The sequence below is a fragment of the Protopterus annectens genome, chromosome 8.part0 (assembly GCF_019279795.1).
Source record: "Protopterus annectens isolate FY-2018-M chromosome 8.part0, PAN1.0, whole genome shotgun sequence".
Taxonomy (NCBI): domain Eukaryota; kingdom Metazoa; phylum Chordata; order Ceratodontiformes; family Protopteridae; genus Protopterus; species Protopterus annectens.
In genome coordinates, this window is record NC_056741.1 from 489429806 (window position 1) to 489456278 (window position 26473).

Here is a 26473-nt window from a genome sequence, read left to right on the forward strand (position 1 = left end):
AGTTGGGGTGATTCGATCTAAGGCTTCTAGGGAAAGATGATTTTTAATGAGTAAGGCTATGCTGCCACGTCTTTTGAATTTTCTCTCTGTAATTATTATATTATAACACGGAGGGAAAATCTCATTATTGGTGGCATTAGTTTTAAGCTATGTTTTGGTAATTAGCATGATATCAGGTGACCATAGAAAGAAGTTGGCATGTAGCCCATGGACTTTGTTAGTGATACTTCTAATATTCATGTTTAATAGTAAGATATCAGCTTTGTTTCTATGGGGGATTGTTGTTGATTGTGAGTGGCTGGTTTAGATTAGTGTTTGAGCCAGAGTTAGGGTAAAAGTCCCTGGTAAGTGTAAGTCTGGATGCTATATTAACTAAAGTGTTTAATATTTTGAGTATGTACTTATGATATTATTGAGAAACTCTAGGGGTGTTGGGGTGAGGGAGTAGAGAGCAGTGCATATGATAAAAGGATAGAGGTAGATATAATAATGATGGTAGGTTTAAGTTTTTGTGGGTAGAGGGAAGAGGTTGAATGGCATGGAATAGATTTTTCTAGTTTGGTGTTGTAGGAGGAGATATGTAAAACTAGGATTAGTAGAGTAGCTGTATATAAGTGTATTTGGCTGTTATATTGCAGCTGGGGTTGAGTGGAAACAATATTTATTAGTTTGATTAGTGTCTATGTAGTTTAGTGTGAGTTGTTTGTATTACTATGGGCTGAAGGAGGTGGGCTTTATGATTTAGTATTGATTGTAGTATATAAGGTGCTATGTGGTGATTGATTGATTCGGGATAAGCAAGTGGCTAATTTAAAATAAATGTCTGGAAAATGGCAGTGGGTAGGAATGGGGGCAGGGCAGAGGAGCAGAGTGAGCCCAAGCATAGCAAGGGTGAATGGAGCGGGCCGAGCTGTGAGCAGCAGATTGTTATACTTAGTAAAACTATCAGTGAAACCAGAACATGAGTTTAAAGAGTGTCTGCAAAAGTGTTTAGATGATAGAGCCTAGGTGGGTAGGGGTAGTGGATTTCAAATGTTGAGTGAGTCCTTAGCTTAGGAAAGAGAGGAAACAGGCAGTAGAGTCTTAGACTTCTGTGCACTGTTCAGAAAAAAGTTGAGGGGGGTGACCGAGAGAATAAGCATGACCTCACAACAGCCTAGTTAAAATAACTAATATAATAACACCTATGCGACAAGCTTATTTTTACAGGTTGAGGGCGAAATATAAGAAGAGATGTATATAGAGCTCTTAAAGGTAAATTCAGTCCCATGCTTGACCGCAAAGCACCAGTCCTTGCGTTGAATTTCAATCCAAGTGGGCATTTTTATCAGCCCTGTGTATTCAGTGGGGGGGGGGGGGGGGGGTGATTTCCCTTGTTCCAGTAGGTGGCTAATAGAGCTTTTGAAGGTAAATTCAGTCCCGTCCTTGACTGCGAAGCACCAGTCCTTGTGTTGAATTTCAATCCAAGTGTGCAGTTTTATCAGTCAGGTGTATTCAGCATGGGGGAGGGGGGTTCTTTTGTTCCAGTAAGTAGCTAATAGAGCTTTTGAAGATAAGTTCAGTCCTATCCCTGACTGCGAAGCACCAGTCCTTGTGTTGAATTTCAATCCAAGTAGGCAATTTTATTGGCCAGGTGTATTCAGTGGGGGTGGAAGTGTTTTACCTTGTTCCAGTAGGTGGCTAGTGTCTAGCATGCCGTTACTCAAATGGCCAAGGGCTACAATGTGAAAACAGGCAGAATGGAATGAATCAAATGAGTTTGCAGGATTAATGTGCTTTTTCTGCTAGTGGCAAAGATTGTCAGAACACTGAGCTGTTTGAGTGCTACTCTTTTCACTGTGGTGACTGGATGGTGGAAAGAGAAAGTGAGTCGATATCTGACCCCACAGCAGAGGGACGATTATTTTACTATGTACTTTGTCTTAGTGTAAGTGAAAGTAATGTGATTGATCTAACCAAGTGCTAAAGTATCAAAAGTTGATGGATTCAGTGAGGTTGTTGTATTGATCTTTGGTTTGAATGGTACTGGGGCATTTGAGGAGCCATTGATTTAATGCTTAGTACAAGCTTTTTGTTTGTGAACAATGGGTCTAATTGGGGGTAATTTTCAGTCTCTTTGTGGTTAGAGCTTAAGCTGTAAATAATCACATCATTAACATACAGAAAGAATGCAGAGTCCCTGTAACCACAACTATGCAGGTAAAAGCTGCACTCTCTAAAGCCCAAAAAACAGCATCCATGGGACCGGACAACATCCCAGGCTGCATTTTACACGAACTTCAGAACAAACTGGCACCCACCTAAACACCATGTTCAATCATAGACTCACATCAGGCTTTGTGTCCACTGAACGGCACACAGCAACAGTTATCCCATTCCACAAAGGGGGAGTCACCACTGATCCCCGGAACTATCGGGCTATTAGCCTGACAAGCCTGGTCTGTAAGGCCATGGAGGTTATCATCATGGAACTCCTAAACAAAGACATTGGTAACCTCCAAACTCTGGACCCCACCCACTTCAGGTGTGTGAAAGGCAGATCATGCCTCCTGCACCTGATCAACTTCTTTGAGGCAGTCACTAAAGCTGTAGACGAGGGTAAGGTGTTTCATACAGCCTATCTTGACTTCGCCAAGGCTTTAGACACCATCCTCAATTCTGAAATTATAGCTTAACTCACTAAACTAGGTATAAATCCCTATGTCACAAGATGGGTTGCCAACTGGCTCACTGACGGAACCCACACTGTAAAAGTTGCAGACTCCAAATCTGACTTCAACCCAGTGACAAGTGGGGTACTACAGGGTTTAGTCCTGGGACCTACACTTGTTTGGCATCTATTTCTCTGAAGTACAGGCTAACACAGAAGGCCTCTGGCTAATGAATTTCACAGGTGACTGCAAACTAGGACCCATAGTCAAGTCCCCAAATGATGTGGACATCCTACAGAAAGGCCTCACTGAGACAGATGCCTGGTGTCAGAGCCATGGCCTCAAGCTCAATGCCAAAAAGTGCATTGTCATCCTCTTTGGTAAAAACTCTGTACCCATGAACTACCACATAGGCGGAAGTCTACTTAATGCTGAATGTGTGATAAGAGACCTTGGGGCCCAGGTGGACAGTAGTATCTCCTTTGATAATCATATTGTCACAGCAGTCATGAAATCCTTCTACATGGCACACCTCATCACAAAAGGGTTCTCATCCAGGAAAAAAGTGGTTATTGTTCCTGTGTATTCGACAATGAGTATTACATCCAGATAGAGGGAGGAGCAATGGGTGCAGCATGCAGAGGCATGTACACAAATGTGGTAATGTTGGAGTGGGAAAAGAAATTCTTATTCAAGTCTATTTTTTCCGACATTGCCACATGTATACCTGTTTCTTGGATGATATATTCATCCTTTGGAATGGCCCAAGAGAACAAATAGATCTATTCTTAGAATATATAAACAATTCTACATCTTTTTTAAAAGTCACGCATTCTGTGAACGATAAGGAATTGCTTACCTTGACATTTTACTTAAAAAAGACTTGGAGCATAATAGATTTATGGCTGAAATATACTGTGAAGATACATATTCTAACAATTTTTTACACTACACGAGCTGCCATCCATTCCACCAAAAACGAGGAGTCCTTAAAGGATAATTTGTAAGGGCAGCTCATATGGTGTCTTTAAATGAATGCTTTTTTAAGGAATGCAGTAATTTGAAGGAAATGTTTTTGAAAAGAAGTTATCTATCTAATTTAGCGGAAAACATCATGAATGAAGTAATAGAAAAAAGAGCAAGTGGACAGTCTGTACCCTTGTTAAATTCTGAATGCAATGTAGACACAAATTTTGAAGTTAATACAAGTAGTATTAGTGTTAGATCTGAATCTATATTCTACCACTCTAGTCAATTGGATGTTCAAACAATTGAAAAAGGAAATGAGTCTAAATCATGTTTTCTAACCAGTTTTTCCACTGATGCATACTTATAAAGGACATACTAGTGAAAAATTGCAAACTCTTAGTATGTGAAAGGGATATAAAAGCAATTCTAGGCGATAAACCTACATGCGTGCTCAGGAAAGGACACAACATCAAAACACTACTTGAACGACAAAAAGAGGCACAACGTACAGGGTACATGTACAAATATGGGTCCTGTAAATTTTGTTCCTATATTTTAGAGGTTAATGAAGTAAACATTAACGGAATAAAAATAAAAATCAGGAACATATTTTCTTGTACCACTGAAAGAGTGGTCTATTATGCCCTTTGTGAACTATGTTCATGCTTTTACATTGGAAAAACGGAGCACAAGCTCAAAAACAGAATAAGTGAACACCTTAGGAATATCAGGGATAAATGCCCACTTAATGCACTTGCTAAACATATAGGACAATATAATGAACACAAATTCAAGTTTGTTATATTAGAGTCAATATCTCCCTCAGTTAGAGGTGGAGCATGGCCTTATTTACTGGAGAAAGAAGAATTAAGTTGGCAAATCTGACTAGACTGCATTCATTGACCAGGCTTGAATGACAGCCAGTCAATTTCCAGTTTATTAAAACTTAAAGCTTTGAAAAGACAAGATTTGTTATTGCTAAATATTAAATGTTCAGTACTTAATACCTAATTTATTTATCAACACTTTCAGTAGGCTAGAGGTTGATGGCTTATATATACTTTTTGCATTTTAGGATTTTAAAACAACTGTTTTTCATGTTTAAATTACATGACAAACTATAGTAATATTTATGTAATTTTATAAATGTAGCTTTTTATTGTGCTGTATTTGTATAGCATGGCATTATTTATGTGGTTTTATGCATGTAGTTTCTTAGTGTGTTGTACTTGCAGTTAAAAAAAAAACAGTGGTCCTTTAAAAACCTTTTTGTAGATGAATGGAGGAGAGGAAGTGAGGTCACAAGCTTTACCTTTTAAAAGGAAGCTGAATGTAAAGTACTTTGTCTGATGAAGTTCCTGTATTAATGTTTTAAGGAACGAAAGTGCTTACGTCTTAAATTTGGATTAAACTTGGAGTTTAAAGCTGGATTTATATCTGCTTGCTGCATTATTGTTGTGTTTGAATTTGGACTACAATTTTGCTTGCTGCACTAAACCTGGTGCTTTTTTGTGGATTTACAGGTTATTTTTCCCCTCTACTCGACACTCATTAGACCCATTATAGAGTACAATGCCCATTTTGGAATGTACCTCACAAGACATCTGCAGCAGCTGGAAAAGCCACAGAAGTACCTCACAAAGAGGATTACTGACCTCAAACAGATGCCCTACACTGACCGACAAAAAACTTCAGCTTTACTCCTTAGCATATCTCGTACTCCGAGGTGATTTCTGCCTAACATATAAAGCTATGTTAAACCCGGAGCTGTTGGACATGCTACAACTTAAAGAAATCCCAATACCTCCAAGCTACACACTCTAGGGACCTAAACCTTGTCTCCACAATAAACAGGACATGCTGGAGGGATAGATTTCTGCCTCAGAGACTTCCCATACTCTGGAAGCTACCCATCTATGTCAAGCAAAGTTCCTCATCAGCACTCCTCAAGAAAAATCTTGATGAGTGGATGGGAAATAGGAAATGCACCCTGGAGATCACTTCTGTGGCTCTGCTCGACAGGGGCACAGGAAAATAACTTTCTTGGGTGGCGTAATCCAGGAAACCTTGTTGGCTAGGCTTACTTAGGCCCTTGGGCCAATAACCTAGCACCTACCTATGAAATTATGAACCTATAAGAGAATGGTTGGCAGTTGTGGCAGGTCATGAGGTAGCTTTTTTACAAGCTTCAATAAGAAAAGATGATCCAGTATTGAGCCCTAAGAAAGCCCTGAGCGAGACATGGCTTGCTGTCAAAAAGTAAAGCCACTTTTAGCTTTGAACACAAAGAGTGGTGCATGGACTGATCCCTGTGTCAAAAAGGTGGGATGCCAGGATGGTGTGTTCATTTCTGACAAAGACATGGGTAAGGTCAATGAAACTTCCCCCAATCATGTTCAAGGGGATGCCATTTGTTAGTGTTCAGAGAGCAGTCATGGTGCTTCTGCCTGACCAGAATCTTTATCAGAGAGAAGGTGATCCTTTTGTAGGCAGGTGGTAAGTTGGTTGTAGATGATTTTTCCCTAGTATCCTACCTAGTATAGGCAATTTTGATATTAAGTGGTAGTGACTGCTCACTGTGGCCTTTTGCTCCTTACGAATTAAATGGACAAGGGCTGATTATCATATTTTAGGCATTTTTTTGAGTTGAGGGATGAATTGTATATGTGTGATAGTGGCGTTGTGATATGGTTATTACAGTGGTATAGAAACCAGTGACAGATTGTCTCAACCAGTTGAGGAGACCAGAGGAATATGTTTTAGCAGGGGGAGGATCTGTTTGATAGAAATTTGTAAGAAGTAGAACAACAGCAGCTGGTCAGAGAGGGGATTGGATTTGTTTGGTTGGTGTTTTGAGGACGAGGTTGGAGAGTGTAGTAGTTTGCAAAATTCTTGATGGAAGTTATTGGATGTGAAACTGGAGAGCGTACCTTGAGAGAATTTTTGTGTAGTGGATTGCATTTGTGGCAGTCAGCCTATTAGGCTGTTGACTTCATGCCAGAATCTCTTAGTAGACTAATGCAGGGAGATGTCTTTGTTTCTTAAGTATTTGCTTTTATGTGCTTCTGAGTTGTTGTTTGGTGAACTTTCAGAGGTATATGTATTGATTTCTTTTTTATGGAGTTGCGTTCTTTTTCCAATTTTGCTAGGTATTGTCTTGGAGCTGCATTTGAGCTTTGGGTTCTTTAGATAACCATTCTGGTTTGTTCTGTTTAAAAAGCCTTATAAGTGGCAAAATGGGGTTTTGGATAGGAAGGAGAAGTTAAGTACGTAGGTTGGTAAAAGTGTTAACATTGTTTTGGGAGAATATGGGAGACCAGTCTATTTAGGGAGGTGGGACTGTAGCCTGTAGAAATTGTATTGGGTTGAAGTTTTGCAATGTGAAGGTTATAGGGATGTAGTCTCTGAAAAATTGTGAGAGGGTGAAGGATTAAGTAATCGTGGGGTGCATGGTGATTTTCAAGTTTAGGAGACAGTGCTAATTAGAAACAGTATTTGATCTTATTGGTTCATTGGCAATGTGAAGTACGTTAATGTCAGAAAGATAGTCAATAACATCTTGACTGGAGAGCACTGGTATGTCTATGTTAAAGTCACCTACAGAAAGACTGGTTATTGGTGAGTATGCAGTATAGTATATTTCTGGGGTTCACTACAGGCGCTCGAATCCCAAGCATGCAAAAAGCACTGTCTCAAAGCCAGGTACTCAAGCACCTTGTAGCTCAGTTAGGCTGCGTTTCACACTTGAACTTGATTATGAGTCCAGGCAAAAAGCTGTGGAGAGGCAGCAGCAGTGGGTGGGGGTGTAGTATTAGGAAATGTATTTAGGATTAGGGTCTGGTAGTGGAATTTTAGGGTTAGGGATCATAAAGGGAGTTTTAGGATTTGGAATCAGGTTTGGAGATTTAGGTTCAGAGAGTGATGGGGGAAATTTAGGTTTGGGTTGTTGGAGATTTAGGTTTAGGCAATGGCAAGGAAGTTTTATGTTTGGGTAGTGACTGGGAAATTAAAGTTTGGGGAGGGGTTTTGGAGTTTTACATTTAAGGAGAGTTCAGGGGCTTTAGGGTTAGGGAGCAGAAGTGGAGGTTTTAAGTAAGGAGCTGCAGAATCTAGTTGAGAACTGGGTGGGCACTTGAGGTTTAGGGTTTCGGTTTTGGTAGGGCTATGTAGTGCTTAGGACTTGGTTTTGGGAGGGATATATAGAAATGAGAGACTTGGCTAGTAGTAGTTAGAGTACTTGCTCTTTAGAGCAGGTTGTAGCGAGCAGGTATACCACAAGCTACTTTCATACAAGCACCTATAGTAGCCCCACATTTTTCATTAGTGATTGAAATTTTAGGTGGAAGATGGGAGTGTTAGGTATGCAATGGCAATGACAATAAGCCTAGAGGTTAGGGAAGGTAATTTAGTGAGAAGCCAGTTAGATTTGTTTTCCTGTATTGTATTAGCTTAGGATATAACAGAGTTGGGGAGGTATGATTTGCAATTTTGCATTGTCCCACTTCTTTTTTTGTGTTTAGACAGGCATGAAGAATTTACCCGAATTCTGAAAAGAAACCGTTAATATTTGAGTTGTCATTTTCTAGCCAGGAGTCAGATGCACACGTACATCTTTTGTCTGGCTTAGTGGAAAGATGCTAATTTGATTGAGATGATTTCTCTACATTGAATATTGTGCAAAAAAAGAAGTTGGTGTTATTTTGTTGTGAGTTTTGTGGGGTGTTTTTATGTGTGGGAGGACCGTGGTTTGATTCAATGTTAGCTATACTAAGTAAAATTGAGAAGATTGGACTGAGTTTAGATTGATGTTTCTACATGTTCATGTAGGTTAGTTTGGCTGAGGGTATTTTTGGTTAGTGTTTTTTCATCATATATTTGTAACTGTACCATTTGTAATAATGCCAAGTCATTGTTGTTATGCATTGCTGCTTGGGTTATTAATTGGCCTGTTTGTTGACATTAAGTCACTGGAAAAAAGGTCATCCCAGGAGCACTTTCTTGTTAAGTGACTTGATGAGTGTCGCAGAACAGGCAAATGAAGACGGAGGGAATCAAACTCTCTACTATCGAGATAGGAAGCACCTCATTACAAGTTCAGAGACTAGGAACTCTGTGCTAACGGCCTTGAATAGTATACTGAGTGCTATACTTATTTCACATAATGGTGAAGACACCAAACCAGTGACTTCTCCTCCTATAAGTCTATTTGATCTTTAGAAATTCTATTCACCATGAATTACTCTTTCTATTTCCCAGCAGTGTGATATTGATTTTCACCTGAATACCATTTCTAGCAATGCAAATTTTAGAAAGGAAAACTTGAACACATATTAATAAAATTTAGAACAAAAAAAGAAGTATATAGTGCCCAAACAAACAACTTGCAAAAACCAGGACACTTGTCGAATTAGGGCAATATAACACAGTCCACAATCCAGGAACGTATAAAAACATTGATTTATTCGGTATTCACCACAACAAAATGTTAAGCGCTTTCATCATGTCAAGCATGACTTCCTCAGAACAGTTTAAAATGCTGAATTCCTCTGTTTAAATACTCACTCCCACCAATCAATTTACAATCAATTAAGTGTAATTAATACAATCTAACAAAAGTACATAAATTCAAATACATATATACACCATAAAACTCATTTTACTATAAAATTCATAATATTTCAGCTCGTTTCTTTAAAAATGGCACAATGCTAAACATTTCATTCAACCTGGGTCCTATTGTGGCATTAGTTTTAATTTGCCATATTATTTCCTTCATCTCTAATTTATTTTTCCAGTTGCCTACCCCCTGGTCTTTATCTACAATCTCACAAATTCCAAAAAGAAAACCTGAGCAATGGGGACTAGCTTTTAAGTGTCAACTGAGGGCATTATTGTCATCCCCTTTTCTTATCGCATGCAAATGTTTGTAGATGCATCTACAAAAAACCCTCTCTGTCTTCCCTATATAGAAAAATTTACAAACCTGACACGAGGCTAAGTAAATCACTCCCCTGGTGTTACAGGTACCTGGTTTTAAATATATTGCATGTCCTGTATTTCCTAACTCCATTACTGGAGCTGTTAAAATAAATTTACAGTATTCACAACTACATTTCCCCGTTCATTTGTTCACACTGCTGGGGATCCAGATACACACCATTACTTGGGACTGATATGTTTTTGGGGGGTGGTCCAAGGAGGGATGGTGTGGACCATTTTAAAAGATCTATGGTGTTGACATATGAACAAACTTCAGGAAGGATAAAGGAAATTATGAAAAATAATTGAGTTGTGTTCAAAGGCAAAGAAGGCCTTTTGGAAGTTCTGGGAAATGAACCACATTTTGTTTTTAAAACAGACTTTAATATAAAATTTCTGCTGGAACATCCAGTTTTTTTAAAACTGAACAAAGGAATGGGGAAATGTGGTAGTTGTGAATACTGTAAATTTATTTTAACAGCTCCAATAGTGGAGTTAGGAAATACAGGACATACAATATATTTAAAACCAGGTACCTGTAACACCAGGGGAGTGATTTACTTAGCCTCGTGTCAGGTTTGTAAATTTTTCTATATAGGGAAGACAGAGAGAGTTTTTCGTAGACGCATCTACGAACATTTGTATGCGATAAGAAAAGGGGATGATAATAATGCCCTCAGTCGACACTTAAAAGCTAGTCCCCATTGTTCAGGTTTTCTTTTTGGAATTTGTGAGATTGTAGATAAAGACTGGGGGGGGGGGGGCAACTGGATAAATTAGAGATGAAGGAAATAATATGGCAAATTAAAACTAACGCCACAATGGTACCCGGGTTGAATGAAATGCTTAGTATTGCGCCATTTTAAAAGAAACGAGCTGAAATATTATGAATTTTATAGTTAAAATGAGTTTTATGGTGTATATATGTATTTGAATTTATTTACCTTTGTTAGATTGTATTAATTACACATAATTGATTGTAAATTGATTGGTGGGAGTGGGTATTTAAAGAGAGGAATTCAGCGTTTTAAACTGTTCTGAGGAAGTCATGCTTGACATGATGAAAGCTTTTAACATTTTGTTGTGGTGAATACTGAATAAATCAGTGTTTTTATAAATTCCTGGATTGTGGACTGTGTTATATTGCCCTAATTCGACAAGTATCCTGGTATTAACAAAATGTACACAGCTTCCTGCCTTCCTTTTGTGTTTCTTGGATATTTGGTTCTGGGCTGTAGACAGTGCTTTCCTAGTATGTATATTAGCATGATAATAGAAATGAGTCTGTATACATGCATGAATGAATGTATGCATGTATGATACTTTATGTAAGCTTAGCCCATGCTAAGCAAGATTACCAATTTACTGTTGCCTGAGCTCTGAGTTTTCACATTGTTAAACAATAATGGGATCTGGCCTGCACTGTGTCCAGAAGTACAGCCATGGCCACCAACACAGTAAGCATGTTTCTGAACCTCAAGGGAAGTCACATTGAGCAGTGTTCTTTTGTTTGAGCTTTATTATTAAAAGTGTCTATTGGTTAACTAATTCACCTGGGTAATAGTAATCGACTTTGTTTATAAAACCCAATGTTGACTACTTAAAGATAAAAAGTGAACATGAAGGAGGATGAGTATTTAAATTCACAGCATCAACAGGCAACATATTTCCAGTGTTGTAAATTAACTTACAGCCTATGAGATTAAGGTCATGATACAAATATGGGTTTGATAGTGACCTGCTTTAGTCTAAGAACAAATGAAGGGCTGAGGTATTTTGACTGATAGTATGAGTTTGTTCTGTTCCGACATACTGACTGATCCTAATGACACCATTATAAAACACGGTTTAAAGATCCAAAGTGCAACTCCAAAACATGTATCACACATTCCAGGGTATACCTTATTTCACTTTTCTGCTTCCAGTAGGAAAGATGATGGCATAGTATGGTAATTCAATCTTTGTAAAAGAATACTTAAATACCAGAAGCCAAGAAACAGCTAAGAACTAGAAATTGCTTATACAAGAATTATTTTCAGTGGTATTAAATACAGTTTATAAAAATCCACTATATGACATCTGTATCCCTTTACAGAACGGGAACATATTCAGAATAAGCTCCATAAGGTTAAAATTAATAAAAATTTAATCTGTGGTAATGGCTTAGTGGTTAACTACTGTGATTATAGTGTACAGGATCCTGGGTTCACAACATGCAAAGGCTGTTTATGTGGCTTAATTCATCAGATAGAGACTGGGTTTAGCACTTATGTGGTAAATATGGATATATATTAATGGACTATGCTAACAATTGACTTTGCTGATAAAAAGCAATATAGAAAAAAACATATGTTGAACTCAAAAAGGTCTAGTTAGTTGAATGTTCTACCCCAGACAACAAACAAACAAATAAATAAACAGTACACAGTCTAGCTAATGACTGCAAACATTTTGATATCATATTGACAAATCTAGGATTCTTCCACTCCCCACGTATGGTTATGTAACTAAAGCAGATTGTAAAGCCATCTTCTTTAAACTAACAGTACAGTCAAACTCAATAATAAACAAAGCATCCTGCATATACTTTGCCAGGAGAAACTATGAAGCATTAAACTGTATACTTATGAAAGGAGATTGGGATATAAAACTTAATGAGCAAAATAAGTCTGTTCTGAATATTATCACCTCACCGAGTTCTGTTAGAGTGTTAAATTCTTTATTTATGAATGCTTATAAGGTAAACACAGCTATACCTGTAAATTCAAGTATAAATGCTTTGATGGAGTTATAATATTAGACAAATAACACAAAATGTTGAGTTAATTAGCTTTCAGAAAAAATACCTTAGTTATAAAGAAAAAAATCAAGTCTAAACTAAGTACAACATATACCTACTTTTTGTCAAATCTTTCATCTGTAATCATGAGGTCAGACTGGTGATGATGAATGCAATATATATTATTTATACCTTTATTTTTGCTCCTTTTTGTGTGCCAACTTGCTGACCACCAACTGCATAGTTGCACCATTATGTTATCTTAATATAGGCTATTTTTTTAGTTATGTCAGAAAACCAAATAGAACATTTTTTGAAAATGATGGTATTAGCAATAAAGAATGAAGTGACCCCTCTGCCATGGGATATAGTGAAAGTGCTTGTTGAGAGTGTTGTCTGCACTTCACAATAAATATAGAAATATGTACATTTTTTAAATAGACACTGTTGAACATCCACTATATACTTGAAGAGAACATTTTTGAACATTATGGTATTAGCAATAAAGAATGAAGTGACCCCTCTGCCATGGGATATAGTGAAAGTGCTTGTTGAGATTGTTGTCTGCACTTCACAATAAACATAGAAATATGTACATTTTTTAAACAGACACTGTTGAACATCCACTATATGCCTGAAGACATGATAACTGCTGTCACAGGTAAAATTACAAGCACTCTACTTCCATGGAGTTAGACTACATACTGGGTGATTTCCCATAAAGAATCAAGGAAAACCAGACTGAACATTGAACAGAATGATAGCACGTCCATGATCTATGGTGTCAGGCTGTAATGGTATCAGCTTACAAACCATGGGTCAAATCAGTCCTAAAGAGTTTTAGACCCATCAGTCTGACCAATAATCTATGAAAAATCATGCAGACAGTTATAATTCTGCTAACAGAAAAAGATACTGGGCAAGCTTCTGTTAGAAATATGCCAATATCAATTTGCTAAGAGGAGATATTGCTTTATTAAATCTATCAAAATTGTGGTTATCAAATTTATTACCAACTCTGTTACTATTACTGTTAGTTAATTTCTTAGCACAATAATGTTTTCTTTTGCCAACTGGTCCTTCAACTGGTGTACTATACCTGGTTAACAAATGTATCTATAAATAAATCCTTTAAACAACATTTTTGTTGTGCTGGAGAGCTACACCTCTCATATCCATGATAAGTATATATACTAAATAGGTTTAGACTAGTTGATGGTTTGGGATGTACGGCTATGCTTCAAAGGGTGAATAGTGGCTAGAACATTCACTGATATGGACTTCAGTGATGCCTTGAGTACAAGTATCATTTAAGGTTGAGACAACATCATCCAAGCTATCAGAGTATTAAAATGCAGGTTTGGGGAAAAAAACTTTGCACCTGTAGTCTGCAGCTAGTAATGTAAAGTAAGCGATGGACTTGTGACTGGATCGGTTACACAAAATACCACATCTCTTGTTTCTCTTCTACAAGCACATCTTCCTCTCTCAGAAAGTGGAAAAGAGAATTGTGACATACTCATCATGCATTTAGCCTGTGCTAGCCATGGAGAGCTATTCAGGCTAGCAACACTAACACCATCACTGCATACTGCTGATCGCTAAATATCAGACAAAATGACTGCACAGCATTGCTATGGCATACTGTATTGTGAAGATAAAAATACATTTATGGAAACATATGCATGTGTGTGTGTGTGTGTGTGTGTGTGTGTGTGTGTGTGTGTGTGTGTGTGTGTGTGTGTGTGTGTGTGTCTATGTGTGTGCGTGCATGTGTTTAGCTGTCTGTTTGTACAAACATTTTTCTCTCAAAATTTTCTTTTTGATTTTTCAAATATATTTAAATGAATTCCAAAATATTTATGCATAACATCTTAAATAACTATGTACACTATTTACATTACCCTGACACTATAACAGATCTTAATGTATACAGTAACTTTATAAGTATGTCCAATCCATTAACAGAGCGTCTAATCAATTATTGTATAGTGTCAATCAACGATAAGACTTTCCCTAAGGGTTGTTGATAAATAACTTTGGATAAATTCTTATTTCTTTAATTTTAATTTCCAGTAATGATGTGATCTTCAGTAGGCTGTAGAAGTCTTCCAAATTTGGTATTGTTTTTGTATTCCATCTTCTTGTTATACACCTCCTATATACATGTTTGACCTATTCAAATGAGGACCTTCGTTCACATTTAATAATACTAGAGCTTTAGTTAAAAAAATTATTCATTAAATAAAACTTGTAGAAAGTTATTAATACCATTCCAAAATGACTTAATTTTAACACAATCAAAGAAAATGTGATTCCAATCTGCATTGTGTACTTTCTCACATCTCCAACATATTCCTTTTATGGAAAACCTAATTTTACTGATTCTGTCTGGGGTTAAGAATGCTCTATGCAAGCATATCCAATTAAAAACTTTCCAGTATTGTGTGAAAGATGTATATTTTATTGATAATAAGATATTTGTTTTAATATTTTCAGTTAACTGTATTGAATGTATTTTTGTTATATATTTCCAGTATAAGGTTTTGGGTGTTGTTTTATATTTTGTAAAATTTTGAAATAATGTTTCCCATGTCAAAGTCATTATATGTGATTTCATATATGTATTTTGTAAATTTACGTATTTCTTTAAATGAAGAATTGTTAATTATTCTACTTAAATCTTGCAAATATGACAGATTACTCTGTAAAGTTAGTAAGTCCTGTTGTGGAATTTTGTATGTTGTTTTTATTTCTTGCATATCTAAAACTTTTAGTTTTTTGTTACACTGGAGCCAACAAACAAATCCCTTCTGTTCCCAGGAATGAATCTTCTTCTTTCGGCTTTTCCCAGGAATTAATCATTTCTCTATATATTTTATGCTGAATGTTCTTTGTGACTATAAATGGTATTAAAAGTTTAAACCAGATTTTTAAATCTATATTTGCATTAATAATTTTCCTAAATGAGTCAATGTAATAATTAATCATACAAATATTTGTGGGTTTAGTTATGTTATATTGCATACTAATACATAATATGTACCATGGCAAATTGTTTTTATCTGTCATTTGAAATTTTTTTTTGTAAATCAAATTAATTTATTGATATTACAGTTAGTAATTATTTCCAATTTGCAGAGGAATGTGGACTTATCCAATCTGAGATTCTTTTAGATATTGATGCTTTTATATATGTTTCTATATCAGGAACGTTTAATCCTCCCTGTTTCCATGGTCTGATATGATGTATTAAAGCTATTCTGTTTCTTTTGAGAAACCATAAAAATTTTATTAGACATGAATTTATTTCTTTAAGTATAGCCAAGGCTATATATATATATATATATATATATATATATATATATATATATATATATATATATATAGGATCCTGGGCAGTAAATCCATTTTTATTAACTGTAGTCTATCTTCAAATGCTAATATTATTTTGTTCCATTTTTCCACAGATAATTTAATTGTATTGATGATATTATTGTAGTTTTATAAGACTAATTCATTATTATCCTTGCATAACTCAATTCCTAGATATTTTAAGGTAGATTCTTGTTTCCTATGATGTGATCCCCCTTAGTCTGCAGTTCTTTTTTTTTTTTTTTTTTTTTTTAAATACATTTTTTGATTTTGATTTATTGAAATTGAGTCCTGAAGTCATGGGAAATTTGTCAATTAATATATCTAATTATTCTAATGTCTCTTTTGTATTAGATAATGTTAGTAATATGTCATCAGCAAATGGCATTACTTTAGAATTGTATTGTTCATAAACGTCTATTCCTTTGATTTTATATTGTTATGAATTGAATCTGCCAATATTTCAATAGCCATAGCAAATAGAATCGGTGACATGGGACGTCCTTGTTTAGTGCCTTATGTTATATGTATAGATTCAGAGGTAAAAGGACCTAACTTAGCATATGCTAAATTATTTGTATATGTATTCTTTAGGAGATGAACAAAGGATGCAGAAAATTCAAATAGCATTAGGATTTTGAATAAATAGTCCTAATTTATGGAATCAAAGACTTTCTCTATGTCTAAGGCAATTATGAGTGTTTCTTTATTTTCTTTATTAACATAATCTATAAGAGAAATTATCCTTTTAATACTGTCATGTGTCTCTATGATATATAAATCCAGTTTGATTATTATTTATTGCTTTAGATAGTGGTATTTTCATTCTGTTAGTTAATATTGTCATAAATATTGTATAGTCATTATTTAATAATGATATAGGTCTATATGAGGTACAGAGGTTTGGGGATTTGTTTTCCATTAGGATTGGTGTGATTAAGAAATATCTCCAAGAGGGTGGTATTAAAGCTTCTGACTGAATTTCTACTAGAGTTTTATGGAAGAGGAATAGTATCTTTGAAGGAAAACGTTTATATATTTCCATAATTATGCCATCTATACTTGGAGCTTTATTATTTTTACCCTCTTTTATTTTATCTGTAATTTCTTTGTAGGATATGGGTGCTTGCAGATATAGTTTTAATTTTTCTGGTATTTTTTATATTAGAACATTTTTCATCTAGATTTAATTGATCGATATGTATATTTTCTTTGGAAATGTTCCATATAGTTATTTATATAGGCATCAAGAATGTCACCTATATCCGAGACATTTTTCCCTTTCTTTTCATGAAAGATAATTTTAATGTTATTAGCTTTTGATTGTATTTTGATTCTTGTGGATAAATTATGTAGATATTTGGGAGAAGTGGCCAATGTATTAATATTTAGTTTTTCTAAAGCTAAACTAGTTTTATGTGTTAGAATTTTGTTGTATTTATTGTTTAGTACTTCTACTTTCCTTTTCATCTACAAATGATTTTGACTTTTTTCAGCTTTTACTGACAAAACTTTGGATTGTAGATCTAATAATTCAGAATCCCATTCTCTGATTTTTTTATACCAAGTTAAGGTTTTACCATATATATAAGATTTTAATGAGTCCCATATCATTATTTTATTTAGCTCTGTGGTATAATTAATATCTAAGAAGAACTGTAATTCAGATAATAACCAGGGTTTGAACTCTTTAATTTTAGTTATATACACTGGAATTCTGGAGTTAAACATTAATGGTTTGTACCCATTTTGAAGTTTTAGTATCAATGAATTGTGGTCTGAAAAGATGCAGAGAATGACTGAGAAATTAATGATTTTAGAGTGTAAGTCATGGGCATCAAATATTTTATCTATTCTAGTTTGGGTACCAAATCTGTGATCTTGATGGGAAAACAACAAAGATTTATCTTCTTTAAATTTGAAAGTATCTACCAGATGAAATGATTTTATCCACTTGTTTAAAGCTTTTGATACAGCAGATGTAAGCAGCAGCCTTTTATTTGCAGTTTCAGAAATATCAAATAAACAGTTAAAATTTCCTCCTAATATTAAGTTGCCTTTATAATTATTGGAAATGAAATCCAAGTGTTTTTTTAACAGTTCCTGTTCCAATGCCTGGGAACCAGTATAGATTGGCTAAGGTCCATATTCTGTTATTATATTTACCTATTACTAAAGCCATAAGGCCTTCTTTATCTTCATACTTATAAATGATTTCTGGGTTAATCACATTTGTTTTCCATAAAATTGTTACCCCTTTTGTCTTTGTCTTATAAGTGGATTGTGCCAATATCATATATTCCTAAGGATTCCATTTGTAATTGTCATTTGTTTTGAAATGAGGTTTCTTGAAGGAAGACAATTTGTGCTTTGTTCAGGTTTAAGTATTTCAGTAGATTTGATCTACTGCTAGGATTGTTTAAGCCATTGGTATTTAATGATAATAAAGTTAAAACCATCTTAGGTTATTTAGACTATGTATTGTTTTGTTTTATTGTGACTATTAAACATTTTCCTCTGATAACTATAAAGTATATGTTTGAGCTTTTAAAGGAAATTATCAGTTTTATACTTTGAGTATTTACAAATAAAGTAATGTTTTGGTCAGGCATACTAAAAATTTTTTTGTGAAATAACAAATTTAAATTAATAAATGTTAGCAAAACTAAGATCTGCACTAGCCATGGAATGAAAATCATTCCTAATCTGATGGATACACCTAAGTCATTCAGATTATCACTCATACCTTGACAATCCAGAATATCTGAGTTCCATACATTGAATTATCATATGGAGAATATTTATAATAGGAATAAGCAATATTTAGATTATTTTGAACAGATATAGTACTATTGTAGATTATACAGAATTCTAATACAATATAAATGTTTACTTATGTATAAGCAATTAATATTTACATGAAAGATAGATGACAAGCAATTCAATCATAGTAAAGTAGGATGTATCATATATAAAACCTCAATAAAAGATTATAGCACACAGTTATTTAGCATATTCACCCTTACTGTTGAAGTCTTTCAAAACATTACTTAATATAAATAGATGGTAATAACATTTATGCCTAATGCTTTAATACAATGTATTTTACTGGATATATCAGAAGTTATATTTCATTGTTTGCCAGCATTTAAGTAATCACTTTGTTTGTTGCTAACTTACTTAAATCATCAAGTTTGTTTTATGTGAACATTGATGAAAGTTAGTGCATTTTAATTATCAGTGCATCCCTCTTCCCCCCATGTCCTACACATAAGGATTTTCATATCTGTCATTTGTTATTATAAAATGAGTGAAATTATAGGTTAAAAGCAACAAATTCACTTATTGTGATTAATGATTACAAGTTCCCTTTCCATATTCATAAATTACCATTTTATAGCATACACTGAAAGTTTTTAGATTTAAATGGCAACATTCTATTTTGTATAATCAGCAAAGGTTAAACTGAATGATTATTGCAATTTAATACTATTTGTTCAGAATGTGATTGTTACATTCTGTGAAATTCCTATTTCAGGCTTCTATTGCTTTCCTTGAACAACTTTGTCAGTTTGATGTCATATATAAAACATTAGTGACCTTGTTAATAACTTAAGTATTATATATGGTCAAGATGGGTTACAAAACCACAATTCAAGTTAAAGCAATTACATGACTTGTTATGCATATTTACTTATATAAGAAAATCATCATGCAATGTAGTGTATGTCATTTATGACAAGTTAAGACAGTAGTGTTATTATACACAAGCCCATGTTATTAAATCCTGTCTTTAATATTTAATTTCAGCAGACTACTTCATCTTATGTGATGATTATATATTTTATGTTTAGATTTACTAAAATTATACATTACATAACTATTGTGTGTGTGTTTTTTTTTGGCTGTTGCCTAGTTATTTGAGAGACCACAAGCTGTAATGCTTATTCTTATTATTAGCTCCTTTCAAGCATGTTTATACAGTCCATAGACTTTAACGTATGAGACCCTTCTAGTTTCTTATTTGTTATAAGTATACTTCCATCCATACATACACACATATCAGTACTTCAAGCACGGGCAACAATGCTCATCCAGTTTTGCCTAAATATCATTCGCTAGTTCATGTGGTGTGTTTACAGGGTGTTCTTAAAATATCCAAACCAATATTTGTCCTGTTCCATTTTACCAGCCTGTTCCATGCAATGGCCATTCTGGCAGTGAACCACCCAACACACCTTCCATTCCCACAGATATTTCCACAAAGAAAATCTGATGACTCTCTAGCACTTTCCGGCAACCCCAAACACCCCTAGAATCAGCTATCCCCATATGCCCAACACTTCCGAGCAAGCTCACCCCCCAGACCACAGCAAAGGGTACTGCACAAGACCAAGTGCTTTTAGTCTTTCATAATAACTCAGACTTCCACTCTTATGTAAGTCCTTAATGTGTTTGGACCAAAATGCATTTTAAATATAAAATTGCGCTTATTATTAATATTATTTTTCTTTTTTATCAAGAGTCAATTTAATGAACTAAACAAAGTGTTGGGAGACCATGAATATGTGTACATGTGGTTTAAAACAGCCCCTTTATTATATATTTTTTTAAAACCAAAAACTTCATTGCCAAGAATCATTTCGGAGGCTCCTCAGAGCCATTAAGCATTATCATCACTCTGTCTCCATTACCATAGTAACCTGGGAGCATCTGTTTCTGTTAGTGTGTCTGTGTACTGCATACCAGAGGCTTGCGATGCACCTGAAGCAAAGCTTCACTTCACTGCAACTTCAAGCTTAAATTCCCTCCTTTTCAGTGAGGCAGCAGCCAGGAAAACAATAAAGAGCAAACAGATCAAAAAAAAAAAAGAAAACAAGCTGACACAACAAGAAATAACATATTATTCCAGCCTTCTAACCTCTCACTCAGCATGATGTATAAACAAACTATTATCTGCCAAAATATTCCAAATCACAGTTTTATCCACCCCTTCTTCTGGATCCAGGCTAAAACACTAAAACATCAAATGTCTCTTCCTAATACACAAGCATCAGTAAACCATGCACCTCTATAAGCACTTACGCAAGTGCATGGATCGTGCTATCCCAAACAAAAGGAAGCCAATCTGGTGGTCCCCTGCCATAAACAAACTGTACAACAGAAGGAAGAAACTGTTGCAAAAAGAGTGTAAAATCCCATGAGTGGAGGAGCTCCCTGGTCAGCCACAGTAAGAAGCTGAGATTCCTTATAAGATCCTCCAAAGCTATCTATGAAAACAAAATTGCCACTAATTCTAAGGACAACCACAAAGCATTCTATAGCTATGTCAACAATCTTGATGGCAACACCCAGATCTGCTCTGAGTTACAACACAACGGCACAAAAATTACAGAACCAACTGATATTGCCAATATCCTGGCAGATAGGTTCAGTGCTAACTTTACCCCCCTCTCACCCTCAAAAGGGCCCATATCTATACAGGAAGAATGCAGAGTCCCTGTAATCACAACTACTCAGGTAAAAGCTGCACTCTCTAAAGCCAAAAACACAGCATCTATGGGACCGGACAACATACCAGGCTGCATTTTACATGAACTTCAGAACGAACTGGCTCCCTACTAAAGCACCATGTTAGACAATAGCCTCACATCAGGCTTTGTGCCCACTGAATGTCGCACAGCAACAGTTATCCCACTCCACAAAGGGGGAGCCACCACTGATCCCGGGAACTATCGACCTATTAGCCTGATGAGCCTGGTCTGCAAGGCCATGGGACGTATCATCATGGAACTGATAAACAAAGACATTGGTAACCTCCAAACTCTGGATCCCACCCAGTTTGGGTTTGTGAAAGGCAGATCATGCCTCCTGAATCTGATTGACTTCTTTGAGGCAGTCACTAAAGCCATAGATGAGGGTAAGGTGGTTCACACAGCCTATCTTGACCTCGCCAAGGCTTTCAACACCATCCCCCATTCTGGAATTATAGCTAAGCTCACTAAACTAGGTATAAATCCCTACTTCACAAGATGACAGCTTTACTCCATAGCATATCGCCTACTCTGAGGTGATCTCTGCCTAACATATAAAGCTATGTCAAACCCAGAGCTGTTGGACATGCTACACCTAAAGAAATCCCAATCCCTCTGAACTACATGCTCTAGGGACCTAAACCTTGTCACCACAATAAACAGGACGTGCTGGAGGTATAGATTCCTGTCCTAGATACTTCCCATACTCTGGAACAGGCTATCCATCTATGTCAAGCAAAGTTCTTCATTAGCACTCTTCAAGAAAAATCTTGATGAGTGGATGGGAAATAGGAAATGCACTCTGGGGATCATTTCTGTGCCTCTGCTTGACAGTGGCACAGGAAAATAACTTTCTTGGGTGGCGTAAGTCAGGGAACCTCATTGGCTAGGCTTACATAGGTCCTTGGGCCGATAGCCTAGTACCTACCTAAGAACCTATGAACCTATGGGTTGCCAAGTGGCTCACTGACAGAACCCACACTGTAAAAGTTGCAGACTCCAAATCCGATCTCAAAGCAGTGACAAGTGGAGTACCACAGGGTTCTGTCCTGGGACCTCTCCTGTTTGGTATCTACTTCTCTGAAGTACAGGCTAACACAGAAGGCCTCTGGCTAATGAACTTCACAGATGACTGCAAACTAGGAGCCATAGTCAAGTCCCCAAATGATATGGACATCCTACAGAAGGGCCTCACTGAGACAGATGCCTGGTGTCAGAGCTATGGCCTCAAGCTCAATGCCAAAAAGTGCAGTGCCATCCACTTTGGTAAAAACTCTGTACCCATGAACTACCACATAGGCAGCAATCTACCTAACACTGAATGTGTGATAAGAGACCTTGGGACCCAGGTGGACAGTAGCCTCTTCTTTGATATTCACATTGACACAGTAGTCAGGAAGTCCTTCTATGTGGCACACCTCATCATAAAAGGGTTCTCATCCAGGAAAAAAGAGGTCATTGTTCCCCTCTACTCGACACTCATTAGACCCATTATAGAGTACAATGCCCCTTTTGGAATGTACCTCACAAGACATCTGCAGCAGCTGGAAAGGCCACAGAAGTACCTCACAAAGAGGATTACTGGCCTCAAACAAATGCCCTATACTGACCACCTCTAAAACCTCCAGCTTCTATATCGCCTACTCCGAGGTGATCTCTGCTTAACATATAAAGCTATGTCAAACCCAGAGCTGTTGGACATACTACACCTAAAGAAATCTCAATCCCTCCGAGCTACATCCTCTAGGGACTTAAACCTTGTCACCACAATACACAGGACATGCTGGAGGGATCGATCCCTGTCCCAGAGACTGCTCATACTCTTGAATAGGCTACCCATCTATGTCAAGCAAAGTTCTTCATTAGCACTCTTCAAGAAAAATCTTGATGAGTGGATGGGAAATAGGAAATACACCCTGGGGATCACTTCTGTGTCTCTGTTCAACAGTGGCATGGGAGAATAACCTTCTTGAGTGGCATAAGCCAGGGAATCTTGTTGGCTAGTCTTACGTAGGCCCTTGGGATGATAGCCTAGTACCTACCTATGACCCTATGAACCTATGAACCTCATTCACAAGCCACAACCCACAGATTCCCGGAGACGAAAACGGCAACATGCAACAGTTGCCAGACACAGCTGCATCCATGCACACCATATCAGGATTGATCAAACAACACTCATAACTGTGATATCTGCCATAATTTATATAACTATATTTATTTATACAGAATAATGATGACATTTGTACTAAGAGCTTGCTACTATTACCTAACCAGGATATACATGACATTTATAAATAATATTTTAACTGAAGAAGGCATTAGTCTCCATGACAGCAATTTTTTTCAAAACACTCTACTGTTACTGCTATTATCTTTTTCGTCTTCTTCTTTTGGCTGCTCCCATTAGGGGTCATCACAGTGGATCATCTGTTTCCATTTCTTCCTGTCCTCTGCATCTTGCTCTGTCACACCAACCACCTGCGTGTCCTCTCTCACCACATCCATAAACCTTATCTTAGGCCTTCCTCTTTTCCTGTTACCTGACAGCTTCATCCTTAGCATCTTTTCCCAATATACTCTGCATCCCTCCTCAGCACATGTCTAAACCAATGTAATCTTGCCTCTCTGGCTTTGTCTCCAAACCTTCCAACCTGGGCTGACCCTCAAATATACTTATTCCTAATCCTGTCCACCCTTGTCATACCCAGTGCAAATCTTAACATCTTTAACTCTGCCACGTCCAGCTCTGACTCCTGCCTTTTTGTCAATACCACTGTCTCCAACCCATATAACATAGCTGGTCTTACTACCCTCTTGTAGACCGTCCCTTTCACTCTTACTGGTACCTGTCTGTCACAAATCATTCCTGACACTCTTCTCCACCCACTCCGTCCTGCCTGTACTCTCTTCTTCATCTCTCTTCCACACTCACCATTACTCTGAACTACTGATCCCAAGTATTTAAACTCATGCGGACAACAGTACTGCTATTATATATGATGTAAATTTGTTACATTTTAGTCTGAACTCTGATGAATGGTACCTTGTTGAATTAGTTAATTAATTACTTAAATCATTATAAGTAAAATCAGTGAAAAATGAACAAGATAAGTATTCATTGAGTTCAAGTAGGGAAACAGAAACTTCTATGTTTGTATTATATGTTGCTTTGTTTGGCTTATATATAATCTAAATAGTAACCCATCTTGACCTACTTTGTGAAGAATTATTGGACTCTATGAACATTCTGAATAAATCATTACTGTTTTTTTTTTCAAATAAGAAGAGATGACAAGTGGTGTACCATATCAGTTGATACTTTGAGAAATGTTGTTGTAAGAGTTCTTTTTTTGGGACAGCTATCTTGAAATCATTTTTTTGTTTCTTCTTTCTAGCATCAGTCCAAGGATTTGTTTCTTTTATTCTTTTAAGAGTGGGGCCATCCATTCTACTTCTTCTGGGATATACACTATGTTGTTGTTTTTGATGAATATAATAGCTTCTTCTAAGTCATTAAAGGTTCTCATCTCACTGGCAAAAAGTATTTTAATCTTGGCTGGAAAGGCCAGCTGTGCATTAATGTTGTTTTGTTTCAACAGTTTTATTATTGGCCAGATATTTTTCCTTTGTTCTAGTATTCTGGAAGAATAATCATTGTCAAACCTTATCAGGCTTTGATTGTATTTTAAGGGTGATTTTCTCCAAACATATTTTAATACTAGTTCCTTGTCCAGAAATGAAAGAAATGTTATAACTATGGATCTAGGTGGAGTATTTGTTGAGTTAGAAGCAGGTTTCCTCAGTGGTCTATGCACCCTTTCAATTCCAAATGAAAGCCCCTCTTTCAAGTCTAAAAATTCAGGAATCCAGGTTGTTAAGAATGAAATAATGTCTTCTCCTTCAGTGTTTTCAGGCAGACCAAAGACCCTTATGTTATTTCTCCTTTCCCTGTTTTCTAAGTCATCTATTTTATTAAGCAGCCATGTATTCTGTTCAAGCAGAAATTCTTTTTTTTTAATTCTTCCTCTTTGAGTCTCCCTTCAATGTCATTTAGAGAAGTCTCTATAATTCTTATTTTTGTATGGTGTTGCTGTAATGGTTCCTTAAGAGTGCAAGTCTGTTTTTCAGAATTTAATTTGAGGTTTTCTAAGTCATTTTTAAAGCCATCCATCTTCAAAAATAGTTCCGGTAAGGTAGATGTCATCAATTGCAGTTCTTTTTTTCAAAGCAGCATCTGGATGAGAATTCCTTGAGTTGTTCATATTCAAGTGACTCAATATATCTTCAAGTTACTTGACAGGTAATTTTTTGTATATCTCCACCATGGAAATTTTTTGTATATCTCCACCAAAATTTATATTTATGTAGTTTAGTTGTTTATCTATAGACTTCTTACATTTTAAACTTGAAAATAATAGCATTTTCCTATATTATTATACTAGTTTATGGAGCTCTCAAAAATCACTGCTCTCATTTGGCCATCTAGGCTCCGCCCCTGTACAAACATTTTTTGATGCACACATACATAGTTTATCATTCATTTCTTCAAGCTGCAGGCTCTTGAAACTACATCTCAATGAAAAACATTACACTGGAGCTTATACCATCAACTGACTTGACCCCTCCCCCCCCGGCAAAACCCATATTAGGATCCATTTTCTATTTTACTTCACTACTTCACTTACTTCACTACTACTTCTATCCTTTATTCTTGATCCATACAAATCACAATTTCCTCTCTTTACTCTGTGTTATCTCATTCCAACTAACCTGCTTTTTCAACAAGACAGTCACCTGACCTCCTCCAGGCTACATCACCTCTCACTTCTTAATTTCTGCTGCCTGTTGTCCTATCGCTACACCTCCTGTACACTACAGATAGAAACAGCTTGAAATACTATAGTTCTTCACTCTTGGCTGTCCTACATGTGTTTGTTGCCTCTTACAATTATATGTTTCCTTAATTACTCAAATGTAAAAAAAAATATCTTATCTTACTTACATTGTTATTGATATTTTGCTAAACTTGTTGCATTATACTTTACTGTATCATGTAACTTTCTTTAATATTTGCACTGTAGAGCTTTTCTCCCTGGGACTCCGCTGAAAAAGGGCTACAGCCCAGTCAGACTACCCCAGTCAACAAATGTCAAATAAATAAATAAATAATTTTTTTGATGCCT